Below are 18,997 nucleotides of genomic sequence, written 5' to 3'. Positions count from 1 at the left end.
TATATCACCTGTCTGCTGAGATCAAAGGCTCTTGCAAGTTTCTTCTGAAACACGTGTGTTCTCAGTCCTAGATGCTTTTCTGTCCCCAGATGACTATCAGGCCCTCAATGGCCTCCATTGTCACCTAGATCTACTGTGCGTTGTCTCGACATAGTGTACACCTTGGGCACCAGCAGGAATATTCTAGGAGCAGACTTAGTGTTGCTATCTGTATGAGACAAGGTAGACAATCTTTGTCTTTAAATTCTCCAGAGCCACAAAATATGTCTTTTACTGACAAATAGGAACATACTCAATATAAGTACACATTCTGGAGATTTTGAATGTTTTCTGTTGCTTCACATGCAACTCACATGCAGTCTTCTTTTCCTTTTCTTTGTCTGAGCTAGTGACCCATTGTGGTAGCTACCTGAAAATGGCACTGTGTTCCCTCACTTGTTCCCTCACTTGTTCTTAAGCTCCTTAACAGCACTGTTAGTATGTACTATAGACCTGATTCTTTCACATGCATCTCTTCTGTCCCTTCTGCCACCTCATCCTCTTTCACTTCATTCTCCAAATCCTTTTCAGTATAAATTACCGATTCTATTGTGGAATACGGTCCATCACACCTCTGGCCATACCACGCCATAGTCAGAGTCCAGAAATAGTGGCTATAATAGTTACTGTTTAGATGGCAAAACCATGAAGAATGTTTGGAGAGGAATATATTGAAACAAGAGATAAAATGAGAAAACTGACTTTACAACAAACTGCACTTTACCTATGGTTGTTATAGAAAAAAAATTCCATGGATCTGGCACATGAACAAATAGCAGCACTTCGTGTGTGTAGTTTTGTTTGCTTGCTTGCTTGTTTTTATAGAATCACAGAATCATAGAATCTTTAGAGTTGGAAGGGACCTTTAAAGGTCATCTAGTCCAAATCCCCTGCAATGAGCAGGGACATCCACAGTTACATAAGGTTGCTCAGGGCCTGATTCAGCCTGGCCTTGAGAGGCTTCAGGGACAGGGCATCCACTGCAACTCTGGGCCACCAGTTCCAGTACATCACCACCATCACTGTACAAGACTTTTTCTTTCTATCTGGCCTAAGACTACCCACTTTAAGCTCAAAACCATTTGCTATGAAACCATGCAACTACTATGTAAGTATGAAACTACTGCAGACCCTGCTAAAGTCTCTGTCCTCTTCCTTCCTGTATATATCTTTTAGTTATTGAAAGGCCGCTGTCAGGTTGTCTTGGAGCCTTCTCTTCTCCAGCCCCAGCTCTCTCAACCTGTCCTTGTAAGAGAGATGTTTCATCCCTTGGATCATTTTTGTGGACCTTCTCTGGACGTGCTCCAACAGATTTATGTTTCTATTACCTCCTTTTGTTTTCATGTATTTGTCTTTCAGTTACTTTCACTACTATATGAACACTGGAGCTATTAGTAAACAGACATGCTGAAGTATTAAGGTCACATAATAGCAGCAAGTCTCTGATAGTGCAGCAGCCTTCAACACTGTGGCCTCTGAACATATCAATGTTTTTTATATCCTTAGTTCTAGAGATTTTTCTTAATGTTCTCTTTGTCTTACGGCTGAGGAACTGCTAAGGATTTCAAAAATGATTTAGATGTTGGTCTAATGACAGAACCAACTTTAACCTTCCTTAACTGCCTAGTGGAATTATCAGACCTCACTTATCTGTTTGAGTTGATTACATGGGTGTCTATAAAGTAAATGAGGATAAGTAATCACCTATGAAAACGTTGGAATTAGCTATCTGAGCACAAACCTAGATGGAGGATGTCATCAGCACTCTGAATCAGTTGTTCATCTATTGATCACAGATAATTTTTTATGTATATTTTCTTCAATCACATGCAAAATCGGCTGCAATTTCAGTTACAGTGACACCTTGCCTTTTGTGAAAATTTGGAAAGATAAATCAGTCAAAAAACGGAGATGTACACATATCTGCAGACATATTTTGCAATTGATCTTCTCAGCAGGCTAGTAATAGTCTTGCTTCCTCTCTTCTCATTCCATGGAGCTCTTGAACTATGAACTTGCTACTGTAACTGGATACCCAAGATATATCAGCCATTTGTTTCTTTGCCTTAAACCATATCTTTTTAGTCTAGTGAGTTATTTAAAGAGCTCAATATAGTTCAGTTAGCTACCTTTGTGTTTAGAGATTGTATCAATATTAATGTTGATGCCTGGTACCTCATTTAGTGATGGGCTGAAAGCACAGTTCAGGAATTTCCATCAACTGTGAGAAACATCATACTTAAGCTATAGTCCACATCCATGTTTATTTGTCCTGGTCTCAAAGGAGAGGAATTATGAGCTGAGGAGATGAAGATTGCCTATAGCATCGGTATAGGAGTGTCACAAGAATTCTTTCCACTCCTGGTTGATTAAGAATACTCCTGCTAGTGAGTGTCTTTTTCCATATAGAGTGATACAAATTACTTCTCTTGGTAAGAAAAGAACGTTTCCAGTTCCTGACAAGAGGAATTGTCAGGAAATGTCCCAAGTGCAGACAGAGAAGTGAGATCAAGATTGTTGTGTCTTTTCTTGAATTCTGACATTGTCCTAAATATTATAAAACATTCTCTTCAGAATTCCATTTCCTAAAACAGTTGTTTTCGTGTTGCTGAAGACAAAATAGTATCTTATAATTGCCAAGTTTACTTCAACATTTGTGTATTCAAGAGATGCCAAAAAATATACATGTTTATAAATATGACAATTACTGCCTACATTGGAAAGAAAGTGTTACTTAAATATATATATTTAGCTCAAGTATAATAAATCTACCATTTACTCCTTTGAATTGCTATAAGTTTTCAAGATGTATCAAAAAATCAGATTCCAGTATCCACAATTCATGTTGTATGAATCAATGAAATGTCACTTTTCTAATTTTTTTAGTTATGTACAGGATGAAAAGTACATTTGAAAATCAATACTCTAATGTTTTATTAGAAAAGAGAAAGAATATACTGTATGGAAAAATCTATTAACTTTCAGACTAATATCTCTTTAAAATTTTTGTTAATGAAAGTTCCACAAATGTAGTTCTGTGTTTGGTCTGTGTAAAATTGTACTGAAAAGTTGCAGTAAATTAAAATAAAATTTAATTCTTAAGGTGATAAAAAGACAATGTGACCCTACTTCTTAATTTGTTCTTATTCTTTATCAGTGAAATTACATGTTCATTCTGATGATACTCTATAGACAAGTGAGTTAAAACTACTATAGAAAACTCTCTAATTACATGACTGGGGAGAGATTTTAATTAGAATTTTCTTAGCCTCTTTTTAATTTTAGAATTCCTCTCTACTGTAGCTAATATATCCTGAAATTTAACATATTTATTTACTACATTTTCCTTTGGGTCAGTCAATAAATCTGAATCTTCTAAAAGCCTACCTTTCAAATTATGAGAAGTTATCATTTTACTTTGTCTTCAGTTGTAGTAATAAACATGATTACTACTGTTTAGTGGAAAAATTGACAAGAAAACTGCACAGTCCTTACCATCAAAGACTTCTTGCCCTTAGGTCAACGTTGTGTGCTTTCTTAAGTATGTGGGGTTTTTTTTTGTTTTGTTTTGTTTTTTGGTAACACTTGTACTTTTACAGAAAGAGAAAAAGAAAGTAACAATAAAGATCTTTGGAAAATCGTTTATCAGGCTGAAGGACCCCTGGTGTGTTAAAGAAGGAAGAAATCTTGGAGGCAACTTCTGCCCCAGTGGATCCCAGATCAAAAATCTTTGTAAACAGAGACTTTCATTTAGTACAACTGGATCATAAAGTGACAAGTTTTCTCCTAGAGTTTAGCCTAAAACCTCTTCTGGTCAGATTAACTCTGTTGTATTCAGCTGCAGATCTGGATTAACCCCTAAGAAACACTGTATTGTTTCTCTTCATTGCATATATCCCTATGTCTCCTATTATCTCCTCTTTACATCAGACAAAGTGATGCAAAGTTTAATCCATGATAAGCTTTTTTTGTAGTTTGAGGTTTGCGTTAAGACTTCTTCTTTGACAGTTGTTTTCCCTTTTAATGCAAACAGCTCATTCAAATAGGAAAACTTGTCAGTAGACTTTGCTAAACTAAAACAGAAGATAATTACCAGCAGTATTACTAGGACAAAGCTGCCAATGCTAAATCCATTTTCCCTTATTGTTTACTGTTGTACTGTAAGCAAATTGAAAATATGTACGTAGAAGATGCATATTTCTTGTGACAGACCTGCTACTGTATTGTATTTTGTAGTAAAATCATTTCTACTGTAAAGTTTTGTAAAAGCTTTTTGAAAGCTCTTTTTAAAGATTGCTGTGTCAGCAATAATCTCTGATATAAGTGACAGGAGGAACAAGACAGAAGCCGTAATGAAAGCAGTTATAGAAGTGGATGCTGCAGTAAGGGAATGACTTTACTTATGTACTTACCTAACTACCTACTTATTAGAAATCTCAGACTTAAAAATTGTATAGCATGGGGCACATTTATGATTTGGATAATACAGCTCCATACAGTTCAGTTTTTAAAGGTTTTTAGTCATTTTTGAAATGTTCATATTTGTATGAAAATAATATAGAACATGTTTCAATATTGCTACTAGTATGTTATAACATAATATGACTTAATAGCAAGCCCAGCACATTTTCAGCAAAAAACTAAGGTCCAAGGAAGCTTCATTGGCCTCATCACATGAGTTTTGCTAAGGTCTCAACAAAGCAGTGTTCTCCATGGGGTAGGGTTAGGGCTAAACAGAGATAATCCTGTCAGGACTTCAAGATGTTTTCAGAAACTCAATCCAGGGCACAGTACAGCAGATTATCCCTTGGCCTTTCACCTTCAAGGCAAGCAGACATGGTATTGAGAGATGAGACATAGCTTTTAAAAGGTATACATTGAAAGTTTCTAAAATGACTCATATTAACTATTGCTGTAAATGTTTCCTGCAGCCTTTGGATGGCAGTGTTATATGCATGGCACAGGTAAACTACATTTCCACAGTCTTTCTGACTTTCTCCTACAAATTTAATAGTGACTTATTTCTTTTGATAATTTCAGAATAAATTAATTTTGATTGGAGTCTTCTTTTTCATTAAAAAACTGGGAGTATCTGGGAGTGTGATGAACTGTAATTTTCTTTTTTTTTTTTTTCTTTTTTTTTCCAAAACTGTATTTTCAGCTAAAAATATTTTGTCAATTTCTTAAACCACCAATAGCTTTTAGTTTGAGCATATTAATAGTCTTCAGAAGTGTATCCCAGGAAAATTCTTTCTAAGCTTAAAATACAAGATTGCAATAACCCTTGTTCTTATCATTTCAAGTTCTAAATAATGTTATTTGTTCATTCCTATTATATGCATATAGCTTACAAAAATTTTGAAAGTAGATGATGTACATAATTGGAAAGACAATTCAGACATAAAAGCTTGGTTAAAGTGGTATAAATACATATTTTCTACCAGAAATACTGTCTCGGTTCAATCTCCAGCTTAGTGCATTCTCTCAACTAATTGTGTTCGAGGACATCAGAAGACTTTTGAGCCTTCAATTAGTTCAAATATGGGGAAGTTTAGCCATGAAGGATATTTCTATCTGCGCTCTGGAGAGGTCACTTTTCTAAAGAACAATGAAGGTCACATTCAGAAAACAGTGATGAGATGAAGTTGTTATCACTGACAGAGTGATGGAGAAGAATAAGACAAAAGTAGATAAGTATGGAGCGGTAAAATTGGATGCGCTTTTGATAGTGCACTGAAACAGTGTCAGTCTGGCATAGTGAAAAGGATAAAACTATGTCACAGTTCAGGGTGGTGGGTGTGTTGTCCAGCTGAGAAGCTGATCTCTGTTTGCCTGGACTGAGTGGAGAAATGCCTACCCCATGGAGGTCATGGTATGGTAGACATCAAGGTGTGACATGATAATGGGTTGTACTGCAAATGGCAAAGTGAAAGAATCATTATAGGGATGCTGAGAGAATGGATGGGTAAATGGATTTGGATGCTGCATGTAATCCTTTCAGGTGTGACGCTCTCCTAACAAAATGTGTGAAAATGCTCTCCCCCCTGAAAGAATTTTTTTTTTTTGTTTGGCAACCAGCCCTTCTGTCGCTTTCATGTTAGCTACAAAGGAATTAAATAACCATGCAAATTTATGAATTTATGCCTCGAAGGAATTTCATTGCAATGCAGCTTGGATCTCCATGCTAAGGCAGTATTACTAGACTTTACTTTTCTTCAAGGGTCATGATATTCATCTTGTTAGTAAGGTTTTCCAGAATGGTGCTGATGCCAATATCAGTACACCTTTCAGAAGAGAATATGTAAAAAATCATAAAAATAACATTATGGAAAAAAAGTGCTATTAAACCCAAACACACAGAAAATCTGCCTCTGGAAGTTCCTAACCCTAAGATAACTAGAAATTGAGATGGAATATCAAGGTAAGTACTGTATTATCCTAAATAGAGTACTATCTACTAGTAGATATTAGTGGAGTACCTACGTTAAATTAAGCCATTTATTTGATTCAATCTGGCTTCTCTTATTTTCTTATTCAGAAAGCACATCATTAAACATATATTGTAATCTACCAAAACTGGTTTGCTTACCTAAACAAGTACAAGTATTGATTGAAGCTACTTTGTGATAGGACTGTTTTCTACAGTCCCTTTCTCCTGTTATTGATCACTCTTGGTAAAATGACTATGCACTACTGTAAAATTAACTATGATAATTTTACTACTCAGTTATTTAATTGATTTTTCTGTGCATCTAGCACACAATCAGATAAATGTTGATTTGTGCTCAACCTGATGCATATAATGCATGGGCTGCATCAAAAGAAACATGGCCAGCGGGTGGAGGGAGGTGATCCTGCCTCTTTGCAGTGTGCTGGTGAGATCTCACCTGGACTGCATCTGTATGTGGAGTCCTCATTACAGGAGAAACACAGACCTGTTGCAGTGTGTCCAGAGGAGGGCCACAAAAAATTATCCATGGGATGGTACACCTCCCCTAAGAGAACAGGCTGAGAGAGCTGGGGCTGGAGCCTGGAGAAGAGAAGGCTCTGAGATGATCTGAGAGCAGCCTTTCAATATCTAAAGGGGGGCTATAAGAAAGAATGATACAAACTCTTTAGCACGATCTGTTGTGACAGAAAGGGGGAAATGGTTTCAAATTAAAAGAGGGGAGATTTCAACTGGACATAAGGGAAAAGGTTTTTTCACAGTAAGCGTGGTGAAGCACTGGAAAGGTTGCCCAGAGATGTGTTGGGTGCCCCATCCCTGGAGACATTAAAGACCAGGCTGAATCAGGGCCTGGGCAACTGATCTAGCTGAAGGTGTTCCTGCTAATTGAGAGAAACTGGACTAGGTGACCTTTAATGGTCCCTTCCAACTCAAGAGATTCTATGGTTCTGTGATAATGCTTCTGACTATCTCCTCTAAGGCACTGACAGTACTCAATTCCCTCTGAATTTACATGTTTAAGAAGAAACAACTTTAACAAATATTGAATGAAATTGTATGTTAAATGCCTACCTTGTGGAGGCCTCTGAAGTTTTTTTGAAAAAGTGTGAAAAACAGCTAGAGTAGTTACATAGTAAAAAGTCATATAGGGGTGCCAATCACTTTTCTTGTTAATCTTATTAAAATACGGAAAAAATTGCTTTTATCAATGGAGCTTCCCAATGAGGATTCTTCTTCCACAAGATATTTCTTGTAATGGTATTTTAAAATATAGTTTCCAGTCGATGTTCCTCTAAGCAGTACAGAATTTTTCTATAAATGAGTCATACGCTCCCAGTACTTGCTTTTTTTTTTCATTTGTATTCCTAGCATGGTACAGTTTTTTTCAGCATTTTGAAAGTTTTCTTATTAGCTAATGTGAAAAACTAACATAAATATCTGCCTTTCATCTTGCCTCCGACCTTTCTCCTTCCCTTTCCCCCAGAAAAGGGACTTCAGAAAGGAAGGTACTGTTGTCTTTATATCATTACTTCCTATAATAAATATGTTGTTATATCCTCTCTGATATATAATTTGTATCATAGATTCTCTACATAATATATAATAATTAACTTTATTCAGAATCAGATGAAAAATAGTGTACTTCAGAAGGAAGTGTAGATATTTACACTCAAGAGCATATTTTTATTAGATCTCCTCATTTAGTATTTTAATAGACATTATTAAGGAGTTGTCCTGCTGGATGCACTGTATTATGACAGAGGACATTTATCTGTAACATGCACTTCTGATCTTTACATTTGTGGTTGCTTCATATTTTTATGAGAAAACTATAAATAGCAGAACCTAAATAAACATGAAGTTTGTCTTATTCAATCTAGAGATGGACACTAAAGACACAAGACTCTGAAATCTGACATCCAAATGGTAGCAGAAGTGAAACGCCGTGGTCAATGAGAGAACAGCAAATTTGAATTATTTTAGTTTTACAGAAAGACTTTTTGTCTGTGACAATCTCAGAACAGTTATTTTGAGACACTTAAATCTCATTGCATTTAAAAAAAATATCTCACAATAGATGAGAAAAATACCCTCTATTTTGGATAGTACAGATTACTCGTGCAGAGGGGATTACTCTAGTATGTGAAAAATATTCAGCGACATTTTTTATGTCTGTAAATTGGTATAGAAGTGTAAAATCATATGCACATTGGAGCATCATACTGTTATCACATATTGCAGTGAAATCAGTCATACATATGAGATTTTCAGAGGCATTCACTGATGTACAGTCTGGGTATCTGTAATCAGATGGGTCCAGGGAAAGAACTAGGAAATTTGTATAAATCATATATTAACCCATTCTATGCATAAGAAAAAGTGTACAATTATAAGTATTACTATGAAGTATTAAATGTTATCTGATAAGAAAAATCCCAAGCTTTGATTTTTCAGCCTTTTCTGAGATAAGAAATGCTTCAATTGCAGGATGTTGCACATCAATTTTATATCAGCATCATTACTGTGGCTATGACTTTTTGTTGCTACAGCTAAATTTTTATAAAGCATAATATGTCTATAATGTGTATTTATATACTCATCTAACGTGCTGTTCCTTGGCCATTCTAGGGAGAAAATTTTTTGGTGTGTGTTCTTGTTGGCTCTTACATTTCCCTGTGCATAGTCCAGAGCTAAGTCGAGATGGAAGAGGAATTCAGTCATGAGGGTGTCAAATATGTTGGACAATGTAGCAATAACATACTGTTGATGTCAAACAAAACATTTTAAAAATAGTATAGAGTTTGGAATTAAATGCTGTTCTCCTCCCGTCCTCCTCCCCTCCTTATTCCCTTCCCCCCACTCCTTCACCCTTCCCCTCCTCTCCCCGTCCCCAAAATAAATAAATAAATAAATAAAAATCCTAAAGCATATTTATTCTGTTCTGGGGACAACCTAAGGTGAAGTGATGTACTTATGGATTTCAATCTGTTGTTTGTACTTGTATAGGGAAATATTTTTTAGGATTGTTGTTCTTTTACCTGATGTAGCAATCCTTCATGTTTAGGATTTATCTCATGTGACTTTGATCTTTCTTTCTTTTTCTTTGTCCAAGAGGCAAAGCCTATCCACTTATCTGCTCAAAGGGAGTGATATTACATATCTTAGGTGCAGTCTACTGCTTGTCTGCAATTCAGCCTTATTTTCATAATACACCCAACAGATTAGATTATTATGTCATTTTCTACTGGGTTTTGAAGCAGTTTGGCTTAGATGGAAGCTTAGCAATGAATTATTCTTTATTCCCTTTAATTCATCACTGTTTCCTTGGGAGTGATGCTTATCACCATATGTATCTGTCTCTGACCATATGCTACAGAGATAGTACAGTGCTGATGATTGCACTGAAGGACAGGGGTGGTTGGGAAAGTGAAGAACTCAGGTTTCACAAGCAGAGTCTGAAAGAACAGAAAAGGAAATGAAACCATGCAGAAAAATCAAAATAAGAAAAAATGAGAAAAATAAAATGTGAGAATGGAAAAACAGCTAGTCTATCTCTTTCCAGCCTCCTTCCAGTCTGTTCAAGTTCAAAAAACAAATTTACAAATCTAGGTGCAGAGTATATTCACCATATTTGCCATGTGTGTTATTGCATTTATTATGTTTGTAATAATTTTATTTAGCTCAGCTCCTGTATTCTTTTCCCTGCCTGAAGGGAAAAAAATCAGCCAAATTTAGTTCAGTTTTATTGTTTTATTCAATGAAATATTAGTTAAATGAGAGGAAGTGTAGCAACATGGTAAGTAGAGTCATGCAAAAGAGCTGTTCCTCTTTATATCCACTATTAGATGAGATAATTTGAGGGTAAAATGCCAGCAATCCTAAGGTGAGTACTTATTAAGCTGAGACTGAGCAAAGCACTAATAACATATGTGAGCTTGATAAATACTACCTCGGCTATAAGATCCACTTCCTATGTGATTTAAACAGAAGGTTGGGCAGGCATGAATCTAGCAATATACTTCAATGTTCAAATTTCTTAGATTTGTTTGGGTGGGTGGGGTGAAGGTATTGGTGACTTCATTGAATCATACCAGTCATTTAGGCTGTTAATTTTAGATTATTGTCTTACATAGCCATGCCATAAAACCTGAACAATAAGATCAGGTAGAAATGGATGCAGTCATTGTGTTCTTTTGCTGATCCCAAGAGTTTCTCAAATTTATTTCCATTTGTCATAGATGAGTCTACTCTATTTTGAACTATATTGAAAATGCTGATTTTGAAAAGACCTTCATTTCCTTCAGCCAGCAGAACCAAACATTACAGTAAGAATAATTATGAATGTAATCTTAATTTAATATACCTTCATGTAACAATTCAGAGACTCATGATTTTTTCATAATTTCCAATGTTTTTGTGGATGTTTCTTTCATTATTAGGCAGTATATTGAAAGGAGTGAAAAATTAGAATCTTTGTCGATAACGTTTACTCTCATTACACACACTTAGATTCTGTATTCTTATTGAAGAATCATAGATATTCTCAAATTCTTTGGCTAAAATTGACCAGTCCTTTAGGAGCATCAAATTTGGCATGCAAGCTTCCTTTCACAGGCTGAGGAAAGTTTGCTTCTACAGAGAGCAGCAAATCTTGATTAGATCTAGACCCTCTGCCATTCCTGTGTTTCACACTGGGATACTAAAATAAATCACGTGAGTTTTACAATTGAGTTCAATGGCGCAGCCACTTTAGGATCCCAAACTAAGGACTAGAGAAGTTAAAGCATCTCACTAATTTCAGAAATATTCGGCTTATCCTTAGTTGGTGAAGAACTAGCCATTCACAACTGAGCACTGTAGCCTGGAAATATTTTTCCTTATATTAAGAAACTTGAGATACTGTTGAAATGAAGATCAAGATCCTTTCTGAATGCAACAGAAACCTTTAATCCCTGTTAGCTTACTGAGTAAATTATCTCATTCTTTACATTTTGAATATCAGTTTTTATTTACACTTTGTTCTTCTTTGGACTTTTATTACTATCTTGCAGATTGATACTATTTCTTCCTCTCATGCCCATCTGTCCACATATGTGCTTGTTTTAGCTACATTTCCTTTCACCCTGCTGGCTCACGTATATCCTCACCACACCCCAGGCATGTATCCTTCAAGAAGATTTATAATATGAACCATTTTTAGCACCTTCAAAATAGTGATATAAGAAAATTGGATTCCTACCTTTTGGTGAGTAATATAAAATTATTTATAGGGTTAAAAATGAACACAATTGCTCTAAGAGAGGCTTTAGGCTTCAGATAAGTTTTCATAGAATAAAAACAGAAGAATAGTTTATATCTAGAAGATTAAGTGCCAACCAAAGCTGTTCTGTCTCCTCTTCCTTACCTGGTGGAATAGAAAGGCAGCCTGTACATCTGGGCCAGGTGAGGCTAGAAGTTACCACGTGACACACCTGAAGGGATAGCCAGAAGCTGTGGGCATGCTAGAGCATCACTCATGGGGCAAGTGGAAGCACTTTTACAAATGCAAAAACTTTATATGTGGCCTTGTATTAATAGATTCTCAGGGGGGGAAATCAGAGTTTTTCTTGTTGTAAGATCTTACTGCTTATGCACAATAGTGGAGTTTGACATGAAAAGTAGGAATGGGTCTGAAGAGAGTGCAATTTAACCTTTGTCTCCGCCCTGAAGTTAATTTTATCTTTGTTTGTGTTAACTTAGCAGAACTGTGAAGGAGAGCCATAATAAGACTTTGTTGTTTGCCTATTGCTTAGTTTGCAACTCCGAACTGAATGGCTTTTGGTATGACAAAATTCCTTAGGAAATGCCATGTAGATGGCAGTCTGCACCAGCAGTGGGGAGAGGGCTGCAATCCTTGCCTCACATACTCCTATTAACTTGGCTTAATTTGTTTGAACATTTTTGATAGCCTCATGCAACAGTAACATCCAATCTGCTGATGCTGAGGAGTCCCTTGTGGTCCTTTCTTCCAGAGCTCAGGAGAAGAGCAGCTGAAACCTTGCCACTGTGCCACTTGCTCAGGGTGGGCCAAGTGATATGGGAGGGTGGGGCAAAGCCAGGCAAAGAACTTGCTGCAAATACTGGGGAGAATGACAAGCCATGCTGAAGCTCCAGATTAGAAGATTTTTACTATGCACATTTGGTGCTTCCTCTTCCCAGTGCACATTTGCATTCTCTAGTGGGTTACTGGGGATGCTGGGTGCAGGCCTCTGGGCCTCACCTTAAAGTAGTGTGTTCCATTCTGTAAATCTAGCATATGAATGCATATGCCACACTTTCTACCGTCAAACTTCATACAGCATTCAATGCTTTTGTACCAGCTGCTTCCAAAAAGTGTTGGTTTATGGAAACTTAATTATGCTGGAAATACAAGAGATACTCTGTATTGTAGATGTATGTAAATTCTTCTCTCTGCCCAAGAAAGAGGTGCTTGTATTTTGTTGTATATAAAGATAGCCACGTCCTTATTTCTCCACAATTGCTGATAAAGCTTTGTTTATTTATATATATATAATTTATATTTAAAATAAATTAGTTAATAGTTTAGTCTACAGTATTTATTTCTATCTGTGACAAACAAGCAGTCATGTCTCCTTATGGCAAAAAGAGAAAAATTCAGCTTTGTCTTATTAGCAGACTGTCTGCCTATATCTAAATGCTTCGAGCAGACTCTAAAATTGAAAAGCATAACTCCAAAAAATTGAATGACAGCACATCTATTTTATGTGCTGAAGAAAAATGGAAATTAACTTAAAACAGCTGAAGTCTCTTCTAACAAGGAATCGTTGACAACTATTCAAGCAGTAGGGGTTGCGTGTATAACAGTATGTGATGTAATTGCCTTGAATTTTAAAGACTGCTACTTGCACAAAGATGATTTTGTTTCCTCCCTTTAGTAAAAATGTTCTTTTATTAAAGTTTATTGACCTCACGTGTATTAAATCACCACGAGCTCCCTAGCCTATGTCATAGTCTCATTTAGTAACCATTACATGTTCTTTTTTTATACAATTGAAAGTGCCTATAATCTATTTTGGAATGGGCTTCAGTCCAGAAATATGTTTTACGTTATTATTTTCTCTTCTCTCTGGGGATGCCTTCACAAAATGGTAAAGCCCAAAGACTTCCTGAAGGCTAATCCTTTTCTGGGTCATATGATTCTTTTCAGATTCCATCTTGAGAGAGTTTTCTTATAACAATAGGTTCTGCTGTCTGCGAACTGGAGAAAATCCTGTTGCTTTAGTGTTAACAATGAGTGGAATTTCAGTGCAGGAGTAGTGTTTGCTTAATACAATAGAAGTTGGTACAGGCTGGACTCACAAGTGTCAAGTAAACAGTGTGGGAAAATCTATACTACTGCAACTGAGTCAACAAGGTGCTGAATGCCTAAATGTGACTTAACTGTAACTGCAATAACTATCTGGTTGACTTTATTCCTTCCTCCAGGATAGGACTTGACACATGTCTCATTGAGAGGGGGTTAAACAAGAAAACAAGCTGCTAACAGAGAAAAGATTAACAAAGCAAGCATTCAGTCACGCATTAGAAAATGCACACTAAGCGCAGTCAGAGCAACTCTATTTCAGGATCAGAAGCAACTCTGGTTTACTAAGCGAATACGATGGAAGGTGACATTTTTGCCCCTGCTATAATTACATAAATTCACTCAGAAATATAAAGCAAACAGGACCTAGCTCACATAAGTGTAGCTAACTGATTTTCATATAAGTATTAAAAAAAATAGCAGTCCTCAGATTGATATCAGTGTAGATGAGTCAGAAAAATTTGAGTTCACTTGGCAGTAATAGGAACGCCAGTATCCTATTCATGTTTGGACTGAGCAAACAAGTTGACTGTAACCTTACCAGAGGCAAGACATGAGACAACATACATTTATATTTAATACAGCAAGTAGAAAAAGTGGTACAGACCTAACCTATCAGAGTCTGAAACTACAATTCAAACTCACCTATTCCTCCATTTGTAATGAAAAAAAAAATTTTCTATCTTTAATTTAGGAAGATTTTTTTAAAATAGTCATATACTTGTCCCTTCAAAAGTAGCAGGTTTTTCAGGTATTTTGTCCACAATTTTCCATTATGATTTATATTCTTTTACTCTGACTTGAAACCTCATTCTTTTTTTTTTTTTTTTTTTTTAATTATTTGTATTTCTGTGATGCCTATAATTTCCAGTTATGCCTAAGACTCTGTTCAGCCAACACTGTCATGAAATTCCTGTTTTAAGATAAGGACAAAAGAGAGAGAGAAAAAAAAAAAAGATAAGATTTTGCAAACTATTTTAGATCAGGCACTAACTAAACCAGAGAGATGTGGCATAGTTCCTATTTAGCATTCAAATTGGCTCCACACAAGAATCACTCCTTGCAGCACTCTAACTTCCCTGCACTGGAATCAGCAGTGAGATGCTTCAGCACCATCAATGTTGATTTAATCACTAAAAATCCAGAACTTGTATGAGATCTAGGCTGCTGAATTAACTTCTAACTCCTATAAACATGTCTGCAAAGTCCAATTCCACAATGATGAAAGGCCATGCACGATTGGATCAGGGTTGGAAAATTGCAGATGGCTCATGAGAACTAAAACTATGTTACAAGTTCCTGTGACTCAGTCAGATCGGCCTAGGAAAATCATACAATAAAGTCACTGCCCTGTTTCTCAAACCCAGGCTAGCATCCCTGAACAGTTTTACTGCTGGCAGAAGGTACTAGTTTTGCTACAGTATACTTAGACAGTGCTGCTTTGTACTATGTATGCCTGCTCCAAAATTAGAGCTGACTCAATTTTCTGTAACTGATTCATGTACATTCATAGTGTTCTTTATTCTTTAAATTCACAATCTCTAGACACATGCACACATGTATCCACAAATGCCTATATACATCTACATCTACATCTTTAGCTACATCTCTATATAATCTCTATAGTTATATATCCTTATATCATATGTGACTATATTTATAGATATATAAATATATACATATATATATATATAACATATATTTATGGATGTATATATATAAATACTTAGATACAACAATTCAGCAAGAAATATTTCTGCTAATGAAGCCATTTCTTTTAGCATCCTCAGTAAGGAGAAGAAGGGAAAAAAGAGAATGGTAGAGTGGCTTTTATTTTTATTTTGGATTATTTAGGAAATAGTCAGATGGCAGAGGGTACAGTAGATAGGCAATTGCTTTGCAGCAGCAGGGGTCTTCATTATTTGTTGTAGACTTGTGACTCAGAGGATATAGACATGGGATTCTCTTACCTTTAGGTGTGATTTTGGATATGTCTGTAACTCATAGAGTTTATTTTTCAGTATTTCCTGCAAAAATATCAACAGTCCAAAATGGCAGATTGTGCCACTCAAAAAAAGCTCTTTAGGACACACAGTACTGCCTCTTTACTTTGTAAGGAGATGAATCAGTGTTGTATTTCTCAGTGTATCAGCCATCTTGAACTCTTCTGAGTCCAGGACAATATGTATGTTGCTCTCCTCTTTGTGTGGTCGGATGAGAGGACAATCCTATGGTCCATTCTTCTCACTGCTCCTGGACTCACTCAAGATGAATTTGAGACATTTGCTTGTGTAGCTGATGAAGAAAAAACAATGCATAGACCCATGCACAGGAGAATTGTTTTCCTGTCTTAGTCACATACACAGGAAAGAACCAGGGATAAGCATGTTTTTAAGAAATTAAAGACCACTAATTGCAAGTGACTTGTGTAATGCAGGAGGCTTTTTATGTAAACTTCATTATGGACTCTCTTCTGCCCTTTTTTCTTAGCATGACGTGGGAACAATGGAACAGCCCTATTTGGTAAATGTTAAGAGTAATGTATAAAGGATACTTTCTGTGAATCCTGTGGAGCTTCACTGACCTTGAGGGGTATTGCAAATAGCATCACTTTATTCTGCTATTACAAATTACAGGAGTTTGGTTATTGGCCAATTCGACCAGCTGCCAACCCTCCATACGTATTTTTAAGTACCATTACAGAAGTAAAATTAATTCACACAAATTTAAATTATTGCAGGAGACATATCAATGCCTTTGTTATAGAATACTAAAAGGTTTCATTTAATCCTGAGTGCAAAAGTGAAACATTGTCTCTGAGATATGCGAGATAGAGTGTTTTCTTTTTTTCATTTCATTATAGTAAATGATAGAAACAATGGCATAGAGAGGAAAAAAAAAGACAAAAAAAGAAAAAGGGGAAATTTCTGATATCAAAGGCATAAGCATATAGCTATATTTAAAGTAATCTTTCCATATATTTGAAAAAGTAAGATAGCATTCATCACCTTATGGAAGATCATATAGATTAAAATAAAAGTATGTAAACCTCAAGAGAAATTGAATAAATTTTCTTCTCTTATTCAACTACCTTTCTCCAGCCTCCAGAGTTGGTTAGGAGAATATATATATTTTTTAAGACCCTTTTTGTTTTTGTTTTCTAATTTTGCCAGCCAACTAACTTGGAATTAGAAAAACGAATTATATTTTCCTTACATGCCTAGGGCCGGGCAGACATGAAATAAGAAAAAGTCATCACATTTAGATGGCCAATTCTCAATTTCACAGAAAATATTGCCGTATATTTGCTGCAAATGAATGGAGAATTTAGCCTTATAGCCTTGCTTTGTTTGCCAGTAGCTTAGGAAATTTCAGTGACCTCTCTGTTTTGAAAACCATTTCTAATCTTAAAAATTTTTGCTACTGTTGGAAGCTTTCACAGTCACATTTAATATTAGCCATAATATTCATACTTGACACAGCCCCGTCTCTTTGATTTCATAAAGTGTTGTTCCAAAAAAAAAAAAAAAAAAAAGCATCTTGTTTACATTAACCTCTTTCAGGACACATCATAATGAGTAACATTGTTCTGTCTCTTTCAAGTCACTCTGTTGTGAGATCTGCACTACAACTTTGCTTTATGAAAGGGTGATTTGCCACATCCTATCAAATATACCCTAACTTTACATGTTCTGTATTCATTGCAGATATGAGAATGCACAGTTTTATTCACAAGAGTACAGTTTCAGTCCATCTATGTTGCACTCCTATTCCTTTTATTACAGTCTTTTGGTGAAAACAGGGTCTAAGGTTTCTTTGCAGTTGGCACAGAATAGCAGTTTTGAATCTCGTTCTTTGAAAGAGATTCTACTTACTCTCTGTCTTCAGACCTCTAATTCTGTCATTATAAGGTAGCATCAGAAGGACCATCGCTGTCTTGTGATAAACATTTTACATTCTTGGAAATGTTTTCTAATATATGTAGTTTTGAGAATATCATAATTTGTGCAGTCATACTCAAATATATTTCTCTAAACATTTTGAACTCCTTATATTTCATCTCAATTCTATTCTATTCAGTTCAAATGTACTCAATTCAAGGATATTGTGTGGTGACCTTCACCCACTGAGATGCTTCAAACCTCAGCTCTGGCAAGGTAGTATATGTTTGTCTTTTACAAGTTTATTCTGCACTTCTTTCCCTCCTTCATCTTTGGGCAGTTGCTGGTAGCAAGACAAATAAATGACTGCATTCTTTTAGCTTTTAGGACAAGGATAGACAACAATAACTATGGAATAAAACTAAGATTTGAAGAGAGAGAAAAAGACTGGGAAGGGTAGAAGACTCATGTGTAGTTGTATTTTAATAATGGGTTAAATTGTGAAAGTGAAAGGTTAAGCAAAGGTCTTTGCTCTCCTTATCAGAAAAGGTGAAAAGAGTGGCTAATTAGATTATGCAAACCAGTAGATAGCCCAATTACAGTTGGTAGGCCAGATGTAACCCAGGGGACATTTCCTCTTGGAGGAAACAGAGAATGACTGCTTGAATAGCAAACACAAATTTAACCAGCTGAGTGCCTCTGTGCTGGCCAAAGGCTGTGAGGAGATTTTACCCTAATCCCAGGAAGATGAGCAGATTAAGATTGAGAGACTTTAGAGATTTTCCCCAGAGTCTGTCCATTTACAGGAAGAACCCATTTGATGGATTGGACCAAAGTCCAGATATCACTCAGACATGAGGGGGTATGCAGCTGGTTCCTTCTGTCATAATGAAAAAAGAACTGTTCTCTATTCTGTGTTTTGGGCAGCTTTTTAATGATTTAAACATAATCATAAGCCTATACTGTAAAGCCTGGGAAAACAACCTGATGTCATGTTTTGGGTATAGAGTCTGTCCATGGCCTGACATGATGTCTGTATACATCCTGACCTACTGGCTAATATCCAGGAGTTAATATCCAACACCTTGTTGATTCTCTATGAGAATGAATGGTCCAGAAATTACAGACTTGGCTAAGAGCTTCAGTTTTTGTGTAGGAGGGAAGATTTTGGAAACTCTACTGTTCCACCAAAGACTTTCATATTGCTTTGATTTGTTGGATGGATTAAAGATCTTTGCATAAAATTTTGATTCTTTTTTTTTCAAA

The 18,997-nt window shown here is 35.9% G+C and overlaps 1 long non-coding RNA gene across 5 annotated transcripts in view; it reads left to right on the top strand.

The window, feature by feature from the left end:
• LOC104917421 (uncharacterized) overlaps nt 1–18,997 on the top strand; it is a 74,329-nt gene that overhangs the window by 33,413 nt on the left and 21,919 nt on the right. For 3 of the 5 annotated variants that reach the window (XR_014880837.1, XR_014880835.1, XR_014880834.1), the window contains exons 2-3: nt 10,726–10,812; nt 11,539–11,732. The exons of the other annotated variants lie outside the window; for them this stretch is intronic. This is a non-coding gene — a long non-coding RNA (uncharacterized LOC104917421). The remainder of the gene's footprint in view (nt 1–10,725; nt 10,813–11,538; nt 11,733–18,997) is intronic. 5 annotated transcript variants of the gene reach the window in all.

The sequence above is a fragment of the Meleagris gallopavo genome, chromosome 1 (assembly GCF_905368555.1).
Source record: "Meleagris gallopavo chromosome 1, MGAL_WU_HG_1.1, whole genome shotgun sequence".
Lineage (NCBI taxonomy): Eukaryota > Metazoa > Chordata > Aves > Galliformes > Phasianidae > Meleagris > Meleagris gallopavo.
The sequence above is the reverse complement of the archived record's forward strand: the minus strand, read 5'-3'. Positions and strand labels throughout refer to the sequence as shown.